The sequence below is a fragment of the Cyprinodon variegatus genome, unplaced genomic scaffold (genome assembly GCF_000732505.1).
Source record: "Cyprinodon variegatus isolate N-32 unplaced genomic scaffold, C_variegatus-1.0 Scaffold127, whole genome shotgun sequence".
Lineage (NCBI taxonomy): Eukaryota > Metazoa > Chordata > Actinopteri > Cyprinodontiformes > Cyprinodontidae > Cyprinodon > Cyprinodon variegatus.
This window is the reverse complement of record NW_015150580.1, coordinates 726,291-745,451: the sequence shown is the minus strand read 5'-3', so window position 1 is coordinate 745,451 and position 19,161 is coordinate 726,291. Positions and strand designations below refer to the sequence as shown.

At 36.1% G+C, this 19,161-nt stretch overlaps 1 protein-coding gene across 3 annotated transcripts in view; it reads right to left on the bottom strand.

Annotated features, from left to right (window-relative positions):
• The window catches only part of ptpre (protein tyrosine phosphatase, receptor type E), an 82,640-nt gene that overhangs the window by 39,512 nt on the left and 23,967 nt on the right, over positions 1–19,161 (bottom strand). For all 3 annotated transcript variants that reach the window (XM_015375936.1, XM_015375938.1, XM_015375937.1), the window contains exon 2: positions 5,008–5,234. The gene's annotated coding sequence lies outside the window, so the exon portion shown is untranslated. The remainder of the gene's footprint in view (positions 1–5,007; positions 5,235–19,161) is intronic.

Genomic DNA, 19,161 nt, shown 5'->3' with positions numbered 1-19,161 from the left:
TCCACTAAACTTTCCTCTAGTATGCTGCACCTGTGCTGTGCAAACATTTTAGAATGAAGTTGTTTTTTTTTCTACTTGTCTCATTGCTTTCAATTCTTTCACTTTCTGAATAGCTTATTTTTTATGTCCCACTTTCAGGGCAAGACTGTGTCTGTAGAAATACTCGGAAAACTCTACAGACTTTGGGAGCTTTAGAGATGGACAAAAAGCAAATCACAGGAGGCTGTTAAAACTGCCTGGTGTGGAAACAATCATCTGATCCTCAACGGGAATAAAATGGGAGATGATTGTAGATTTCAGGAGAAACAACAACAAGACAAATGATATTAACCTCATGGGAAAAGAATTGGAGGCAGTGGAGGAGTACACATACCTCAGTGTTCACCTGAAAAACAGACAGTGGTGGTTTTGCTCTCTGCTTCCTGATGAAGCTTATGTGATTGATTGTTTACAGCAAGATGTTGCATATATTTCATAAGCCTATTATGGAGAAAGTGATTTCTTCCTCTGTAATCTGTTGGCAGGGATGTGCTTGGATGGACCCAAGGTGGTGCCTGTTCCTTCTTTACAAAAAATTGCCCTCCTGAAATTGTTTTTTTTTTTCTTTTTTTCAGATATGTACAGGTCAAAGAGGAATGGTTAGAGTGCCGACCCCTGTGGTTCTGCTATCCTCCTGACTACATGGTTATACACTTGATCCTTTAGTCTCAAACTGTGGTCTTTGATCTAGGCGTTTGCTCAGGCTTCAACCTGAGTCTTCTGGAGTTTTTGACAAAGCACATAAGGCTGAATCATGTTAAAAACACTGGAGAAATCAAAGAACATGATCTCTCTGCTTTTTCTAAATAACAGTGGGTTTGTTGAAGCAGATGCATGACAGCATCTTCAACTCCAAGGCGAAAAAGGCAAACTGCAGGGGGTCCTGATAGCTACTTGCCTGCTTGCTCAACAGGAGTCTCTGTAGGGACTTTGTGATTTTGGATGTCAGGGTGACAGGTCTTATAGCTGGGTTTTCTCTGGTAGTCTAAACCAGGCAGGAAATCTTATATAGTACTGTATGGCCATCCCTAGGGTGTTTCAAGAGGTGCCTGTTTCTATGAAACACATATTACTCCATTCCTTATAATTACACCGGGTCTCTGTATTCAATACAAATAGGCCTGAAGCAATTAATCGGATTAATCGTGATTAACCGATTATTGAAATAATTGCCAAGTAATTTAGTAATCTATTAATCGTTAACTGGAGAATAGACTCTAAAACATGCCTTTAACTGACAGAGCAACACACTTAGAGAAGTAATTATATCAAAATAAAAATATATAAGTAAACATTTTGCATTTAAGATGTAAAAAAGTTTTCGCTGTCAATATTATCTTTCCAAAACTCAATAGGTGGAAAAGTTTTAGTTTCACCTGGTTTAATTTCTTTACAAAAATCTTCTTTAAGGAATCTTTAGCAATCCAATTATTAATGGATTTATAGAAAAAATTATTGAAAGATAAATCGTTTTGCCTTAGTTGCAGCCTAAAATAAATGCCTACAATACTAAATTAAATGGGATGGATTTTATAAAGGACTATTTAAATATTTAAAGCAGCTTTTTTTTTTTTTTTTGCTACTCTGGTCGTTTATGTTTCTGTAAATAGTTTCAAAAGGATATGGATTCAATTTTAAAACTAGACTGTGAATCACAACTTCCTGAAAACGCTTACAGTATTCGCTACCATAATCTGACATCTTTTGGGTGGAGTTCAGTTGCACAGGCAAACAAATAAAACCTTAAAAAGCAGCCTTTTGGTTGTTCACACTGCAGGTTTATCATAGCAATTAATATTTCAATAGTGAAAAAACACCCCAGGTATCCTTAATTAATACCAGGGATTCCTGACAGTGATGCATATATGCAATGCAGGCCCTTAAAAGTCATACTCAACCTTTAAGAGCAAAACTAAGAAATGTAAATCATCACCACTCCCTCCAACTCTCAGTTTAAAGGACATATTCGAATTCCCCCTTTTTCAGCTCTCTTTAATAACTTGTTTTGTGTATTACATTCTCTAAAAGTCCAAAAAAAGATATTGTTGAGTTTCCCCAGGTCCTGTGTTGATACAGTTAGATGCTGTATTGGTTATATTTTTAGCACATAGTTTCTCCATTCTGTTACATTTTGCTTATTTTTTGTTGCAGTATTTTAGTACATCAGGTTGAAGAAAACTGAAGGATCAAGCTGATAAATCTAATATCCGGTTGCTGGTTATTATTAATTCACATGAGTCATCACCCCATCCTCCAACATCAGAAACTTTTTAAAGGGCCTAGCTTAACTTTTTTTTTCATTAAAAACCTACCGCCATTAGCAATGATCATCCTCTTTTTCTAAAGTACTTCAGAGAATAGGTTCTTCTGCAGCTTCTGCCAATATGAAGGATTAGCTGAAATACTTTATATACCAATATTAGATTAAAAAAAAATGAACAATATATTTTTATTTAGGGAAAACATGATCCAAATGTATGCAGTGAAGTTCTTGTATAAATATGTTCATCCATATTGTGGTAGCATTTAAAAGGAATCTTAGGTGTAGTTTGTGTTAAAATATTGCTGTTACAGCCAATGTTGCAACTGTTTTTTCTGCTATTGTTTGAGAACAATAAAGATTTCATGAGGCTCACAACAGTAAACTTACATTCGTCATTGTTTCCGTTTACGTTTATTTTCTTACTCTCCTCTCGCTCTTGGTTCAAATATGGAATGCTTGGACTTTTTCAAAATAAGAACTTTCCACACCGTTAGATAATCATACCTCTGCTATAGAACTACAAACATGGACAAACAGGGTGAAGTGGAATGCTCCGCAACCAATGCGTTTTTTCTTTTTTTTGCACCATTTTTTTTCTCCCACACTGGTTACATTTGATCACTGCTGCACTTTGAGAAATGGAAACGTCATGATAGCTGTAGAAAACAAAATTTCATTTTGTCTACACTCCGTGTATACAAAATAAAAATAAAAGTTGTCTCAGTCTCTAAGTCTAAGTCTAATCTGATTGGAGGTGAGGTTTGTAATGCCTCATCTGCATTCAAAGAGCCCTCAGCAACACTAAAAACATATAAAACTTATAAAATTTGTAAAACGGATGCCTGAGGAGCTGCAATGGCAGCACAATCAGACCAAGGTTTTACAGTTTAAATTTAGGTGGACCACAACTAAAAGATTTAAATAAGAAAAGGAAAATTTAAAAGCATATGTCTCTTTTAGAAGACACAATTTAGATTACAAAACAGAGGCTGTTTCTCAATGTGTGTACTTGTGCTTTCTCATGTGCTTGTGTACTCATGAAATGTCATCACCATCAGCCCTTGTACTGTTCCAATTCACAAGAACAGCAGACCGAGAACGTACAAAGTCCCCTGATGTTGTTCTCGCCCTTCCCTCTTTACCGCGTATGCTTCAGAGCAAAGTTGTTCGTTTTTTGAGATTGACAGCTGTCCCAGCATGCATCGTGGCAGCACATCTTTCCAGCTTAGCGCTCACATAGCTCAGAGTATTAAGTTAAAAGTTCACTTTTCTGTCTTTGTTGTTCTATAAAAGTACATTTTACTATCATTTAAGGAGAGAATAATATGCTTTTAAGTGTCCCTTCTATGGCCCATTTATGTATTTAGTGCGTGATAAAAAAAAAATCTGAAGTTCAGAGGAAGTTGAGAGGACCGCGGCAACCAGTGGACTCGTCTGCAGAGAAGTGTGGGAAGTTCCGCTGGCTCTGATGGCGAGTTTTTTTTGTTTTATCTGGCAAAATGTTCATTTGATTTGTGTTTATCTGACTGTGTCCAATATCATTTCCTCACTAAATGAAAAAAAGTAAGATTGTATTGTACTCTAGAGACTATAAATAACAGGAGGTGATACACAGCTACAGACAAGCCAAGTGTGTGGTGACGTCACGAGTCTGCTTCTGTTCCAATTGACCCATTGACCAGCAATTGTCCATACTGACATTCTTGTGAATTGACAAACGGACAGAATTAGCAATCTTTTAACAGTAAATAGAATTGGAAGAAGTTTCTTACATTTCTTTGACCTTAATGCTATTCCCTGTATTTAAAAGAAAACTACAATGTTGTGACAACATCATGGAGTCACAGGTGATGGGAAGATAAGCATTAATGTAGTGAGTAGTAGAGACCACAAAGCCATAAAGGATGGGTTGGGTGTTCACCTTCCAACAGCAACATAAGCCTGAAAAAAAGAAATCAACAAAACTAGAATGCACAATTTAGGCCATATGTAGAAATGGTTAATCCCAGGTGTCTAAAAAATATATACCCTCCTCCTGTCCTGATCACACTAGGGGTTGTTACCCCCACATTAAGAAGCAGGAGGTAATGGTTATGAATCCAAGAGCGGGTCAGACTAGGGAGAATGTGAATGATATCCAGACAGCTGAAGGTTGAAAGAGATAACCCCAGTATCTGGAATTGGGTCTCATTGGTTTATCATTGTGGTCTTTGTAAATATGAGTTCACCAGAAACTGGAGGCACTAGAATGTAAAATGTTTAATTTATGATGCTTAAATTTCAAACAGATAAATGCCAAATCATCTTGCAAAGTTTAACAAATTTAATCCTTTTTCTCTAACTCCCCTTCATATCCTCACATAAACCCTGTAAATTGCTGCACTTTGAATCTATGTTCAGGACATTTTCTCAAGGGAAGCATTAGGTTTGAGTCTGATTGTAATTAGTGATTCATCGTCATTCCTCACTTCCTGTTTTACGGTATGCTCTGCTACTGGTCATTTCTACAAATATCCAAAATGGGGAACTCTATTTAAAGGAAACCATGTAATGAACCTGTAATTCAAACTGTCAGAGAAAAGCCTTTAAACACTCACTAAAACAGGCAAAATTACCAAGAAGTTCCAGGAAGGCTTATTTCAAACATGTTTATATTCAAAAGTTTTGTTAAATAATTATTATATACGTAAAAAATTCTGAATTACCTGACTGAGAGTTGGATTAGAGTGCAGCGACTCTCAGATCTGAAGTGGCAGTTGCCATGGTTCTTCTCCAGTCCAGGGGTCACGCTGTTTTCTTTTTCTTTAACGCAAAGATATCCAGAAAGCTGAAGGTTTAAAGAGATAATCCAGTATCTGGTAGTGGGTCTCAGTGGGTCATCAGTTTGGTCTGAGCCAGCATGAGTTCACCAGGAACTGGAGGCACTGGATGCCTTTAAGAGAATAAGAAGGAAGGAGCATGTTAGTCAATTAACAGGACGAGACAATAAACAGATAAGATGATGGAGGATGCAGCGAGGTAAGATGTAGTTTCTGTCTGGTGAGAAGGAGGAGCAGCAGTACATAAAAGCAGAAGAGAGGACAGTGAAAAGTCAACTTCCCTAAAGGCCGTAACCAAGAAAAAGGAGAAACTGTACAATTTACAAAACAGTTAAAAGCTCCAAGGAACAGAGGATTGACACAACCTTGATTAAAAAAAAGGTGTTGTTAGGCGACATTCAAGACCAAAACAAATTATTTACCACTTTTCCCAAATTTGATCTAATATTTATCCATAAAGTACTACTCCGTTTTCTTCAATCAGCATATAGGTCCATTTAGTCATATTTCTAAAAGCTCTCCAAATCTTAGACTTTGTCATTTTGTACACAGAGTGTATACAAAAATAAATTTTGTTCACTATAGCTCTCAAGACATTTCCATTTTTAAAGTGCAGTAGTGATAAAATGTAAACATAAGACTGGTATATATGGTTTACAGTTTCCAACATTCAGGGCTTTTTTGTAAACCCCATTTTAAACAACATTCAGCAGTCTAATGGCAGCCAATCTGAAGGAGTCTTTATAAAAGCAGAAAAAGAACCGAACATTTGAACTGTTTGAACTCCCCTCAATTGGAGGGCTTTTACCTGTCGAGTGCATTTCAATGGTGTAATCAAGTACAGCTTGTAAACGTCACTGTCTGTATGTTCAAAGTAAAAGAAAAATAATAATGAAATATCAGCATAGCCCTATTCAAAAACAGATAATAATCATTATTTTTGACATAGTTTTACTGCAGGACATTCCATCTATCCCTCAACTGTTTTTACCCTCCTGTCCATCCACCATCCATCCGTTACTTATTCTTAAAAGGTACAGTGGAGGATTTTCACACATTTTTGAAAAAAAAAAAATGCACATGGACAACCCAGTACCTGATCCTAAGAGGGAACGTCTATTAAACGTGTGCGAGAGCGTGCATGCACCCATTTCTCCTCGTGCACGCTCTGTTTACTAGTTGCTATATGCATCGCTCATACAGACTTACTTTCCAAAAGAAGATTTGCAATTTTTCCACTATGTCAGACAGTTTCAAGGACCACTTAATTTGATGATCCAACCAGAAAAAAACATCCTCCACTTTACCTTTAAGTTCACAGGGGGCTGGGGCTTATTTCCAGCAATCTATGGATGAAAGCCGGGTTACGCTCTGGACAGGTCACCAGTCCATCTCAAACACTGATCATTTTGGAATTGTTTTACTGCTGTATACTTCATGGTGCCTCCAGCAATAAATGGATCTATAGACATATAACCATGTATACACACACACACACACACACACACATTCACATCTAGAGCCAATTTAGAGACGCCAATTAACTGAACAGTCATGTTGTTGAACTGTGGGAAGAAGTGGAGTACGCTGGAGAACCCACTCATGCACACTTACAAGATACTAACTTCAAAAAAAGACCAAAGGCCAGGAATCAAACCCAGAACCTTCTGATCTGAACTTCCATATCAATGCTTTTTCGCACCATGTTTTTTCCCCCACACTGTTTACATTTGATCACTACTGCACTTTATAGAATGAAAACGTTCATTTTCCTGCTAAGCTGCTGCTCATTCACTGTCTGAAAGCTGTACAAAACGAAATTTAGGGGTACGATGGACTGGTGACAATATAAGTTGTCTAAGTCTAAGTCTTTATCTTTATTGATAAAAAAAAAAACAAAAAAAAACATGTGAAATCCTGGAAAATTCAACCAAAAACTTTTCACTTCCTATTCAGTTTATGAAATTAAAATAAAGCCCTTCATGTATGCCAATATTTACAATCACAAAGGTCTGATACTGTGCGTGTCCACAGGGGGTTAAGGAAGTACTAGAACTAAGCAAGCAAGTGCTTCCTAGTGAAGTTGTAAAAATAGAATAAAAAAATAAAAGTTCTAGGTCAAGTATAAGAAGCGTTAAGAAAAATATATGACTCCTGGAGGGATAAGACTGGAATAGCACCATGAATACAGTATAAATGTTTGTGTTCACCGAAGCGTGAGCTAAAGCTGTGGAGGCATTCAGATTTTGCTGTAGAGCTGGGAAATGCAAGAGTAAATGGCCCTACTAATACTGATACTAGAGAGAGCAATTTCATTCTAGCTCTAGTACAAATTACATTATAAACAGATACAGCAGAAGACTGAAAATAAAGAAGACTACTCAAGATCAGATATAATTCAGGGCTCATTAAAATCACTTTGTGGCGAAACTGCAATTAATCTGTGTTTATTTGAATGAAAAGGTTTTATCCTATGATTTACACAATATATTTAATTCAAATATTTCTCATCCTGAAGCACTGTTAGGGTTTAGCAGGAGCAGGGATGTTCTTTTTCTTTGTAATTCTGACAGGAGGCTCTGGGGAGAATTCACTAGAAGTTAAAGTTGCGGTAGATTGGTTTATTTATATTTTATTAATATTAGTCAGTCTTTGAAGAAAGCAGGTTGACGGTACCATGTGGCACTGCAGGACAATGAGACTCTCTAAAGTAGCTGCATCAATTGTTGCCATATCTGATGGTACACATCTGTTTATGTTTAGTTATCGCTCCTAGTTCTGAAAATCTATTTAGGAACAAAATACTATTAGGACAGAAACTTGATCTATATATCTTTAGTTTATCATTTGTTTATTTTATTTATTTTTTTGTAGAGGCATTACATTTCTCTATGCCTCTTTAATCCATTTTTATTATCTCCTTAATATTTCAGGCTATTCAAACATTAAAATAGTGGTACAAATATAAATAAAGGGCATTAGCTGCTGCAGAGATTGCACATTGGTGCAATCTAATAAATAAACACTTTGCTGAATCACAAGGGAGCATAAAATCAGGGTAAGAAGATGAGGAGGTGGGAGGAGAAATAAATGGGGACAAACAGCACAGTTCTTCACCTGGGAAGGCCATGCAGCCCATATATCTGGGAAACTCAATTTCATTTGAATGAAAATGCTGCAACCCAGAAGAAACTCAGAGCTATATTCTTGTGCATCTTGTACATTTTTTATACGTTTCAAAGTTTTCGTTACAGCAATGAGACACATGCCTCGCAGTCTAATGGGGAACAGTTGGTCAGGCTAAACTAAAGAAATACCTGTGTGCATTTATATCAATTTCCTGTTCTTCTTTTCTTAGCTGCTCCTATTTACTAATGCACACATCTCCCCCGGCCCTCCCCGCCTCTCCATCTCGAACCGTTCACCCACAGAAACTAAGGGGGGAAACATGCAGGGAGCAATTGCTTCACGACATCCTGTTAAATGAGATGTCATGCTTGAGTATTAACATGATAGCCTCACAGGAGAAAAAGTTAACTCTGACAGGATCAAGTGAAAAAGGAACAAAATCAGAAATTAATATCACACGTTAATCCTCTGTGATTTTCTACATTTTTGAATTTATTCCTTATTTCCTGGAAAGCAAATGGGCGGGATCACTTGAAATCAGATACGATCTCAGAATTCATAAATAAATAATATGAAGCCTTACAGAGGGGAGTGTGATCTAGGAAACCATTGAATAATAGAAGAAGCTTTCTTTAATATGGGCAGATGCACAGAGTCAAGCTCAGCTGCATTAAAAAGAGCTGCTACGAAAAGACGGCAGAGAGCAAACTACAATTTGCATGTGTAAAATTAAGTTTTGCTCAGTTTCCATCCAATAAATCAAATATTTGATATAAAAATAAAAAATAAAAATCACACAGAACACATGAAAAGGGCACAAGGCATAGTAAAAGGATTGCTTTCAATATCACAACTAAAAAGATCCAAGGTGATTTAAAAAAAAAAAAGAAAAATGAAAGGTAATTTGAAAAAAAGACCAAGGTCAACAAGGGTTTATATACTTTAATAATAAGTGCATTAAATAATGTAATTTAAAGATGTCCTTGTAATAAAAAATGACCGGCACCTGAAATTAAAACACATTTCTTAAAAAAAAATGGACACAAAAACATTTCTTTTTCTAACACAATCATAGAAAATATTGTCAGAAACAATTTCTTTACAAGTCATGGTTGGTTTAAGATTCTGATGGGATGAGAAAATTGTATACATTTCCATAAAAATGAATAACCATCAATTATATTTAACAAAAACAGAAAAACAACAATTGTGATGCAGCTATTTTGTTTCTGGACATTTCCTGATTACTTAGAGCAAAATCTTGTCCAGAGGTGTTTTTTGGTGAAGCCAATCTAGCCTTAGATTTACACCCTTTGCCTCTCCGTTCTGCTCCATTGTTCACTTCGGTCCTGATTTACATTGGAAACTCTCTAATCCGTTCTGCTCTGCCGGGAGGCCCAGAGGTTCTCCGAGGAAGTCAGACCAAAACAACGTATATATTTTTCTATGCGTGTGTTACGTGCAAACAGACAGAGGTGTCTATGACATTCCCATCACCACAGAGTTGTGGATCAGATTAGAGCATCATACAGAGATCTCTGTTTGTACCAAAGCAAATCCTTTTATAGAGATAAGCTTTGAGGGCAGTTCCTGCCACACACCACTTCACCCATTGAGTCTGAATCAGCCTCCAGCATCAGTTCAGAGGAACGATGTTTACAGACATGCTTTGACCTGCCCCTGTGAGTTACTTCCAAAAAAAAATGTTTCTACCAGTTCAAGACTACCAAAAGGGTCACAAGATAAGCATTGAGATAACTAACAGAATAAGTACACAGAAAAGAAACTGTTTCTGCTCTTTTTTCTTATAAGGGTTTATCATCAAATATAAAATATATTTCAATTTCAACTAATACAAATTCTTAATTTTAGGAAGAAGTCAAACAAACAAATACAAAAAAATACATAGACTAATACATAGCTAATCTTATGAATACTTTTATGACCCTGTCATTTAAAACGAGACTTTTAGCCTGAATATTTATAATTATTTCTGCCTTTAGAACTCTCTGACTCTCCTTATTAGTGACTTTCAGGATACTTCAAGATCTACAGCTTTACACATCATTAACATATGACGATGCATCTATAAAATAAGATAATTGAATGATCAATCAATTTTCAGATAAATATCAGTCTGGGGTTAAGGATCTTGCTCAGGGACCCAGAGTGGGAGCCTGTGGGACTTGAACTCAGAACCTCTGAGACCCAACCACAATGCTCTAACCACTAGGCCACCACTCTCAAACTCTATTACAAATTACATTACAATATGAGTTATAATTTATCATGTTTACTGTGCACAGCTGTTACAAAACTGGCAAGTGTGACTTGGGCTGTGTCTGAACGTCCACCATAACCCCTATATAGAGCACTATGTAGTGGTTATGCCATTATGTATGAGTGTCTAAATGTCAAGTGAATGAAAAGTAGTGGACTTAAATATTCGACTATGCACCTTCAAAAGTATTGTACAACCAAGGTCTCTCGGCGAGCAGATATCCCAGAATCATGGGATTTATTTGGGGGCGAAAGAGAAGAAAGATGATCAGGCACCTTGCAGGGAGCTGGACTAACATGACCAATGGGGAGCGAACAGTAGTGATCAGTTAACTGAGTTCACTATAAAGTCCACTATATAGTCCCCACTCTATACAGTGATTGTGGGGTTAGTGGTTAGCGCAGACGTTCGGACACTGCCTCAAATAAAGCATTTCCACCATAACATCATTTCTCATTATGAAGCTTCTCAGTTCTGCCTCAAGGCATTCTGCCACCGCAACTAATAGCATCCCTTACAGTCAGATTAGGTTTTGGTGGAACTAACTACATTAAAATATCATCCCAAGGCAGTCAATTGATCAAATCATAATAATAATAAAATATTAAAAAAAGAAAAGTAACCTCCCACACACTGACATAGCGGAATGCTGAGTTTTCCTCAAGCTTAAATATCCACAAAATCTGCTTCCTTTTCTTACTTGAAAACCAGATTTGATATGTTTTTTATTTATTTTTTTATTTATCAATTTATCAGCATACATGTAAAGATTTTAAGCAGTGCGATGGCAGCTTTAAAATACGGTGTTTAACATTATGCACTTTATATTACAGCACAATAAATATTTTATTCATTTTGTTCTTTTTTTGCAGCCTACTGGATTTATCATTTAATTGAAATTCTTACAATAATCTTTTGGAGATTCCAGAGTACAGTTTTATTAAAAGCAAAGAAATGAGGATAAATCACAGAAGTGAAGACATGCTCCAAATTAGGTTTCAAATAGAACCGAGAAGCAATCTGGTATCTGTTTCATCAAGTAAAGATATTTGAACGTGTGAGAACAACCATGGAAAAGTGTGATTGATGTGTTTACAACCAAAGTTGAAAAAGGAGAGAAGATCCCATTTCCTCAATGAAAATTGGAGCTGCAGGATTTCTGATAAATAGCACATGTATAGGAATGTAGAGCTGTGGCTGTGGTGAGGCATCCACAAATACTAGTGCCTTTTTTTTAATACACATTTATCTCCTCATTTTCACTATATTTAGTGATTTTTCAGACTTTTTTTTATTTTAAGAAGTGACTAGTGACCGGAGGACTCTCCTCTGTTTCCCTATTGATCATGAGCCACACATTTGCAAAGCTGATCCTGAATTAAGAAGCGAGATGTAAATATAAACATACATATTCTTTTCTTTGACCCTAAAATAGATTCTCCCTCGATTTAATTCATATGCAACCTCATCCTGTGCCCCTGGTAAATGTCTTTAAGTTGAATTGGATATTTAGTTTCATTTCAGGTTAAAATTACCTTCTGGAAGAACACAAAATGTTTTATAAAGTTTATCTTTAGTTTTAAATCTATTTGGAGAAATTTTAAACACTTTCTGTCTTGCTGATGTTGATGCACCTATAATATACTAATTATGTGATTGCACCATCAACACCCCCCACTAAGCTCATAGAAAAATCCTGTTGAGAACTCTGCCATGTAGGCGGCGGAGTTTGAAGACCTCAAAAACAATTAAGGCTGGAAGTAATCAGCTGTTAATTAGGGCATTACCCTAACAGCAATAGGCATGGACCTGTGAAGCCTAAACATTATCTTTTTTTTAACATAATTGATTCGGATATGCATATTATTTATCATAGGACAACAAAAATCTTAGAAAATAAAAATTAATACGGCATCATTGTTATGACTGGTCGTAGAAAAAGTTACAAGCAATAAATGCCAAATAAGAAAAAGTTAAACAAAAAAAAAAGGTAAACTGCATAAATTATTTAGATGAAGATAAGGAGTATTTGTCAGCAAACGGGACATGCATTCAGCATTTTGTGTTTCCATGATTTTTAGTCACATTGTTAGCAAGATTTTTAGGTTTTAATCATACTGGGAGCACTGGTATAAAACCAAGTAAACAGGCCTGATGGGGCAATATGTGAAATAGCTTAAAGCTCAATCTTTCGCTACAAATCAGCAATCCTCTCAACTCCTGCCTCCCATCCCTATACTGGGATCATCCCACTAAGATGATGTAGCATCACTCAACCAGGAAGAACAAAACTTTACATCCTATCCTGTATATGAACATTGGTAAGCAGGCAAGTTTGGGAGTATAAAGTTAACTGGACAGTGGAAATTTAGGAAGACACTGAGACAGTCTGACAGCAGAACACAAAAGGATACAAACCAGGGAAAAGACCCATAAATGGAACAGCTTAGAGTCCCTTCCTGTCATGTGGAGGGACTCTAGTTACAATCACACTCATATTAGGTCTTCCCTAGCTCTGATGTGCAACATATAAATCCAGATTAGAGGTAGAAATTCCATATTTAAGATGTTTAATGATGAGTTAAGAATAACAGGCAAAGTATTAGCCCACTAATAGGACCCTGTTTATAAAGAGCAACACCAGAGGGAAGAAAAACCCGACAATGAGCCTGTTTCTATGCTCCATTACATACAAACACCATCTTATATACATACGCTACTAATTCACTTTTCACTAATGGAGTGGAAAAAATATGCCTTCAGGAATAATAAAATGCTAATTTAAATTTATGAAGACTTGGCAATTATAAAACAATTTTTTATTGCACTTATTTTAAAATGACATTCAAACGAAGAAACAATTCTCATGACATAAATATGTTTTTTCTGTAGATGATGACAATATTTTCCACCAAATGCAAAAGTTAACATTTATGTAAACAGGAATTTCAAAAACGTGCATTAACACAACAGATGCAAGGGGTTACTTTCCCTCTAGGCAAACTTGTTGGAGCAAGCTGAACAAGCTATACCTGCAGATTTTGAGTTCTGTAAGATAATAAAGTAAATTCATAAATAAATACATATTCTTGGTCTAAAAATGCATTTAAAATCTGCATATCAGTAAGCAGGGACTTCAAACCCCTGCTCATGGCTCTGCAGACCAAGTGTAAATAAGGGATTTTAAAATATCTCTTCAGGAATAGACATGTCTTTTTGCTTGAGCTGGTGTTGAGATAAAGCTGCTTCCAGAAAGTATCACAAATATCACAAACTGCAAGCAGATTGAGCTGCACCATTTAATCAAAAAGCTGCTTCACTTGCCTTTATAAGCTCTTAAATGCTGCTCTTGAAAAAGACACAAAAAGTTATCGCACTCAACCTAAAGAGAGGTTTTGATGATGGATGACTATTGGAATTAAGGATGTATGCAAAATTATCAACTTACAATTAACTTTCAGTTAATGCTTTATTGAAATAAAATTTGCCATATCTGAATAACTGATAACGTCCTCTTAGACATGCCCTCTTTCAGTGCTGTAGTGTTGCCACCTTTATCAAGAGGGCGCCACTGTTTATCTTCAAGCTGAGCTGCATTGATAGATGCAAAATAAAAAAATTATGCTGAGGGTTTGCCAGAAGAGAAACATAAATAATCTGGTGCAGGATTCTTTTACACTGTTAGTGAAAAGGATGCAGAAAGCACTTCATTTAATTCTGTCTGAAAATATAAACAGTTGATAAGCTCCTTAAATCATCACTTAAACGGTGCACATTCAGATGTGCTACATGGCAAAGCGGCATCAACTTCTCAACCAAAAATTACAGATGCCCGAGGAGGATGAGGATGTTATCAGATAAAAAGCGTCAGGCACTGCGTAAAACATTTGTGACATGATAGAAAAAGACTTGATACCACATATAGATAGGGAAGGCTTTTGTGAGTTTTGCACCTCATGTCTACAAGTTTTAATGTTCCTCTGCAAGCAACCAGAACCAACCACTTAGAAGCATAGCTAACAGTACAAAAGTGTCAACTACACCACTGATCACTGGATTACTATAAAAACAGAGACCCTACTATAGTTACCGCCCGCTTTATTGAAATTAAGTTACAAGTATGCCAGAGAGACATACCCAGTCCTTAAACGACAGTTTCACATCTCTTTTCACTAGGGATTGTAGCTGTTTTATATATATTCTTATTCTATTCATTTTATTTTTATTCAGTAACCAAAATGTTCCTATTTAGTTATATATTATAGATATGTGCAATTTAAAAAACAGAGAACACAATATTGATTATTCATTCAGTGTATATTGTTGTTGATTAGATGTATTGATTTTTTTCTTTTTTTAAATTCTCTGTATGGTAAAAATAAATGCCTTATATTGAGTTAATGGTTAATCGATCAATAAGATTATTTAACTTTAGATTAATTAAATTTAATAATCAATAATTTGTATCCCTTGATGGAACTGCTTTTTGGGCTAAGTGACTGATCTTTTAGACTTAGATAACTATTATAATCATTTTGTATACAAAAACTGCTTTAAGATAGTAAATGAACAATCCCATTCCATAAAGTGCAGCAGTGATCAAATGCAAAACAAAAATCTTTTTACGCTTAGTCATAGAGAATTTTGTCAAGAAATACTGTTCAAGATTTATATCATAAACAAATGACTCAAAAAATTATAATGTATTTTCCATTATCCCACCGTAAACATTTATCCTTGGAACTAATTTACCCCACATTTTTTGTAACACGTGAATACCAGAAATTATCCACCAACCCCCCAAACCCCATAGCAATCTTTCACACAAAAAAAAAATAAAAAATTAGCAAATTTAGTGATTAATGAAATGTAGTTCAATGGTCACCATATCATAGGAAAGAATAAATAAAGTTGTGGGAAAAAAAGAAGTAAGGTTTCTCTTGAAAAAACCTCCTGAATTGGACACAATGATCCTGTAGGTTGTGAAGATAGGACCCTGTGGATTAAATCATATAACACTGGTATGTGGGTAATGGTTGGTTATAAGTTATTATTTTACATTAATAGAATACGGCAGAATATTCTATTTTAGATGAACAGGAGATCTTTTTTTGATAATGTTATGCCAGTGTATCAGATCAAACTGTTGTGGTACCACCTGCTTATATCATAATGTCTGTCTTCTGTCTGTTATTATCGGAGGGCTTACAAAAAATCAAAACTTAAGAGCTTTAATGTGAAACAAACTCAACCAATATTTCTCTTCCACAAACCAGCTGGCCAGCCCCTTGTTTTTCTGAACCTTGACTGGGACAGGAAGCAAAAGCTCATAGGAAGAACATGCTGTAAACCTAAATCAACAGGATGCGGGTGATTCACAGGGCAACATCCACTGCACTTAGGAGGAGCGACTAAACTGGCTTATAAAAACAGGCTCCAGTCCTCTTTGTGCGACTTTCTTCAAAGCCATCCCTCCAGCTGATCTAAACGCAGTGCAATATGCATGAGTAAATACTGCAATCTAGTCATCAGACACAGGGGAATCTGCACCCCCCCCCACCCACCTCCTTACTCTATACTCCTTCCAGGAAACAGTAATGTAAACACTGAAGCATTGTTGAGGTGCAATATGGAGTGCAAATAAAAAATCTTATATTTGCTTTTTTTGTGCACCACAAACAGGCCTCTGAGAATTTCAACCCTCTAGAGTGAAGCAAAATTCATCAAAAATTACAATTCCCCTCAGATCTCATTATCCAGGATTTGAGATTAGAGTTGCAAAGCTGTGTTGTTTAATTTTAATCCCTTTCGTCTCGATGCAACAAAAAACCCATGGGGAAATCAGGACTGAAAACGGAGCAGATACTGTAGAGGAAATGTGCAACTTTATAACTGGGAACAGGAAATTGACCACTCAGCAGATCATCTACAGTAGCTGCTCCAGTCAGCACACCGACTGATGGATAGCAAGTCACACTCGAGCAGCGACACCATCGATTTCCTTGTCATGCATCCAGAGACTGCTGATTCAAGATAATGTTACATTTTAAAAGGTCTTTCTGGTGGTGTTGTGTGAGTAAATTTAGGCGATGAAGCTGATAAACGAAGCTAAGGTTATATCTGCAGATTAGATTTATTTTCCTGGTCTAAAATGGCCTTTACAGTAAATCACTGAGAGTGTTTTCCAGATCTAATCAAATATTGACAAGAGTGCAAAATTACACCCTTCCATACGTAGCACTGATGCATTTGTCATTAGGAACATTCAAAAAGGTCAATGCTGTTTAGTCCTAAATTTTAAATGAACCAGATTCACAGCAATAGATTCTGTCTTTGTTGTTTCCCTGCCATGACCTAATCATCTACGGACCAAAGCCAAATTTCAGCATAATCAGTGACCAGTCAAACTGTAGAAATACAAATCTTTTTTCTATTAGTGAAAATAATACATTAATCACCAGCTTAATTGTGTGGTAACAACAGCAGCACCTTTTACAAGTGAAAGGTGTCAATGGAGTGAAAGAGAGCAACAGTTTGAGCAGATAACAGTAAGGCTGACCTGAGTATAGCTTTATTATTTTTGTGCCCGAAACCAAGGTCCATCTTTGTTGCATGTTTCGATGTTGGTAGCCTAAATCTACATTGTCAAGATTAATCACATATTAATAAGCCACACTAACCAGGCTTATAACCACTATAACAGTCTTTAGACTGACTCATAGGGCTGGTCAAATACATAAAACAATGAAGATCGTATCTGCTCCCAACTAAAATGACAAATAAGCACAGGGCAATATGGCCTTAAAATCTGATCACAATATTTTATGGTACTGAAAGACTCTTGATTCATTCTTTGAAGTTTACTGTATAGTTCTATGTGCATGCCACAGCAATCATGGAGCCACAATCACAAACACTACTCTTGAACAAATATACAAATTTAATACAAGATTTTCTTCAAGATACCAGTTTCATAAAAATATTGTTATATCACTGAACATCCTGTAGTGACTGCATTTAATCCTATACTTTGAATTTGCAAATGCCCCAAGGGTCAAACAGTGAAATATAAAATAAAAAAACAACAATTCATCAGTTTTTTTTAATGGGGGTTTTTATCATCGCTAATTTTAAATTCTTGTTTAGACAATAAATCAAACTGTTTTATGTTAAACCAATAAATGCCCACTTCTGATGAGAACTTACAACGGAGGTTATAAAAGATGTTGAAGCCGAAATATTATCTTAAAGGGTAGTCTGATAAAAAACAAGTAGAACTGAGCACTGCAGTATATCAACTCTCTGTCATCATAGCCAAGATAATATGTCATATAAAGCAATTTACAATTGAGTTCTTGAATATAATTTTTAGCATGTTTAAGGTTTCTTGCATTCATACAATTCGACCAATTTTTTATGTCTATTTTATTTGCCTGTACAGCACTTTACATACTACATTTATTGTGACAATAACTGGGGGTAGAATATCACAATATATCATGATTTTACAATATTGTGATAATATCCTTCTGTGACCCAAGTATCGTGATTAGGGCTGCAACTAACGATTATTTTGCAAATCAATTAATCTTCATTATAATTTTTTTAGATGAATCAATTAATAATAAAATGTTTCTTAAAGAAGACTTTTTACAAAATCAAACCAGGTGAAACTAAAACTTAATTACTGCTCTAAGTGAGTTGCCCTGTTATCTAAAGGCAGGTTTTAGAATCTCTATGGTCCAGTTAACATTTAATCGATTAATAATTAGTTGACCGTTATTTCAATAATTGATTAATCCCAATTAATTGTTTCAGCCCTAATCATGATGCATATTGTATGGCAACACATTGCCAATACTCACCCCTAACAAAGTTTGTAACATTCTTTATGTTCAGTGCATTAGTAGCTCATTTGGTCACGGATATAGAATGGCAAACGTTCACTTTAGCCACCACTGTAATGAAACCAGATACACATGTTACACATTTAGAAACAAGAGGAGCACTGCGCCATTTGCTATTATAATTTCAAATTGAAAGACCAGGCGTCTCTTTATGAATTCTCACAAAACGCTGTCAGTGTAGTAGGTATCAGGCTCAGCATTATTTAAAATATGTTCCTTTATCTCAGTATAATGAGGACTACTGGTGTGAATCTTTGTAAAAGGCTGTAAACAAAGGCTGCACGTGCTCATCTGAGGAGCACAGATAAGGATGGGGGTGGTGATGGTGGGTGTGTGTGTGTTGGGGGGGTGTTGTTGGTGTTGACTGCCAGACTTGCAGCTGTGTGATAGATTTCACGTGGATCTATCGCTGCATCACTCTGCCATGAACAAAGAGCTACTTCCCAGGACAAGTCAGGAGGGATCATCTTTTCTCCATTCATATCAGTTGCCCTCACAGCAGGTTGTGCTTGACTGCTCACACCTCACGGCTCTTCAGCATGCAATTATTCTGCATGTCAGACCCGCTGGGGCTCATAGGTGGGCATATTTGAAGAGGAAAAAAATGTAAGCTTACAACCTTTGTTTTGGAGCTGTGGGAATTGTAGCAGCAATTGCAACATTTCCTCTGAAGGAAGGAAGGAAGGAAGGAAGGAAGGAAGGAAGGAAGGAAGGAAGGAAGGA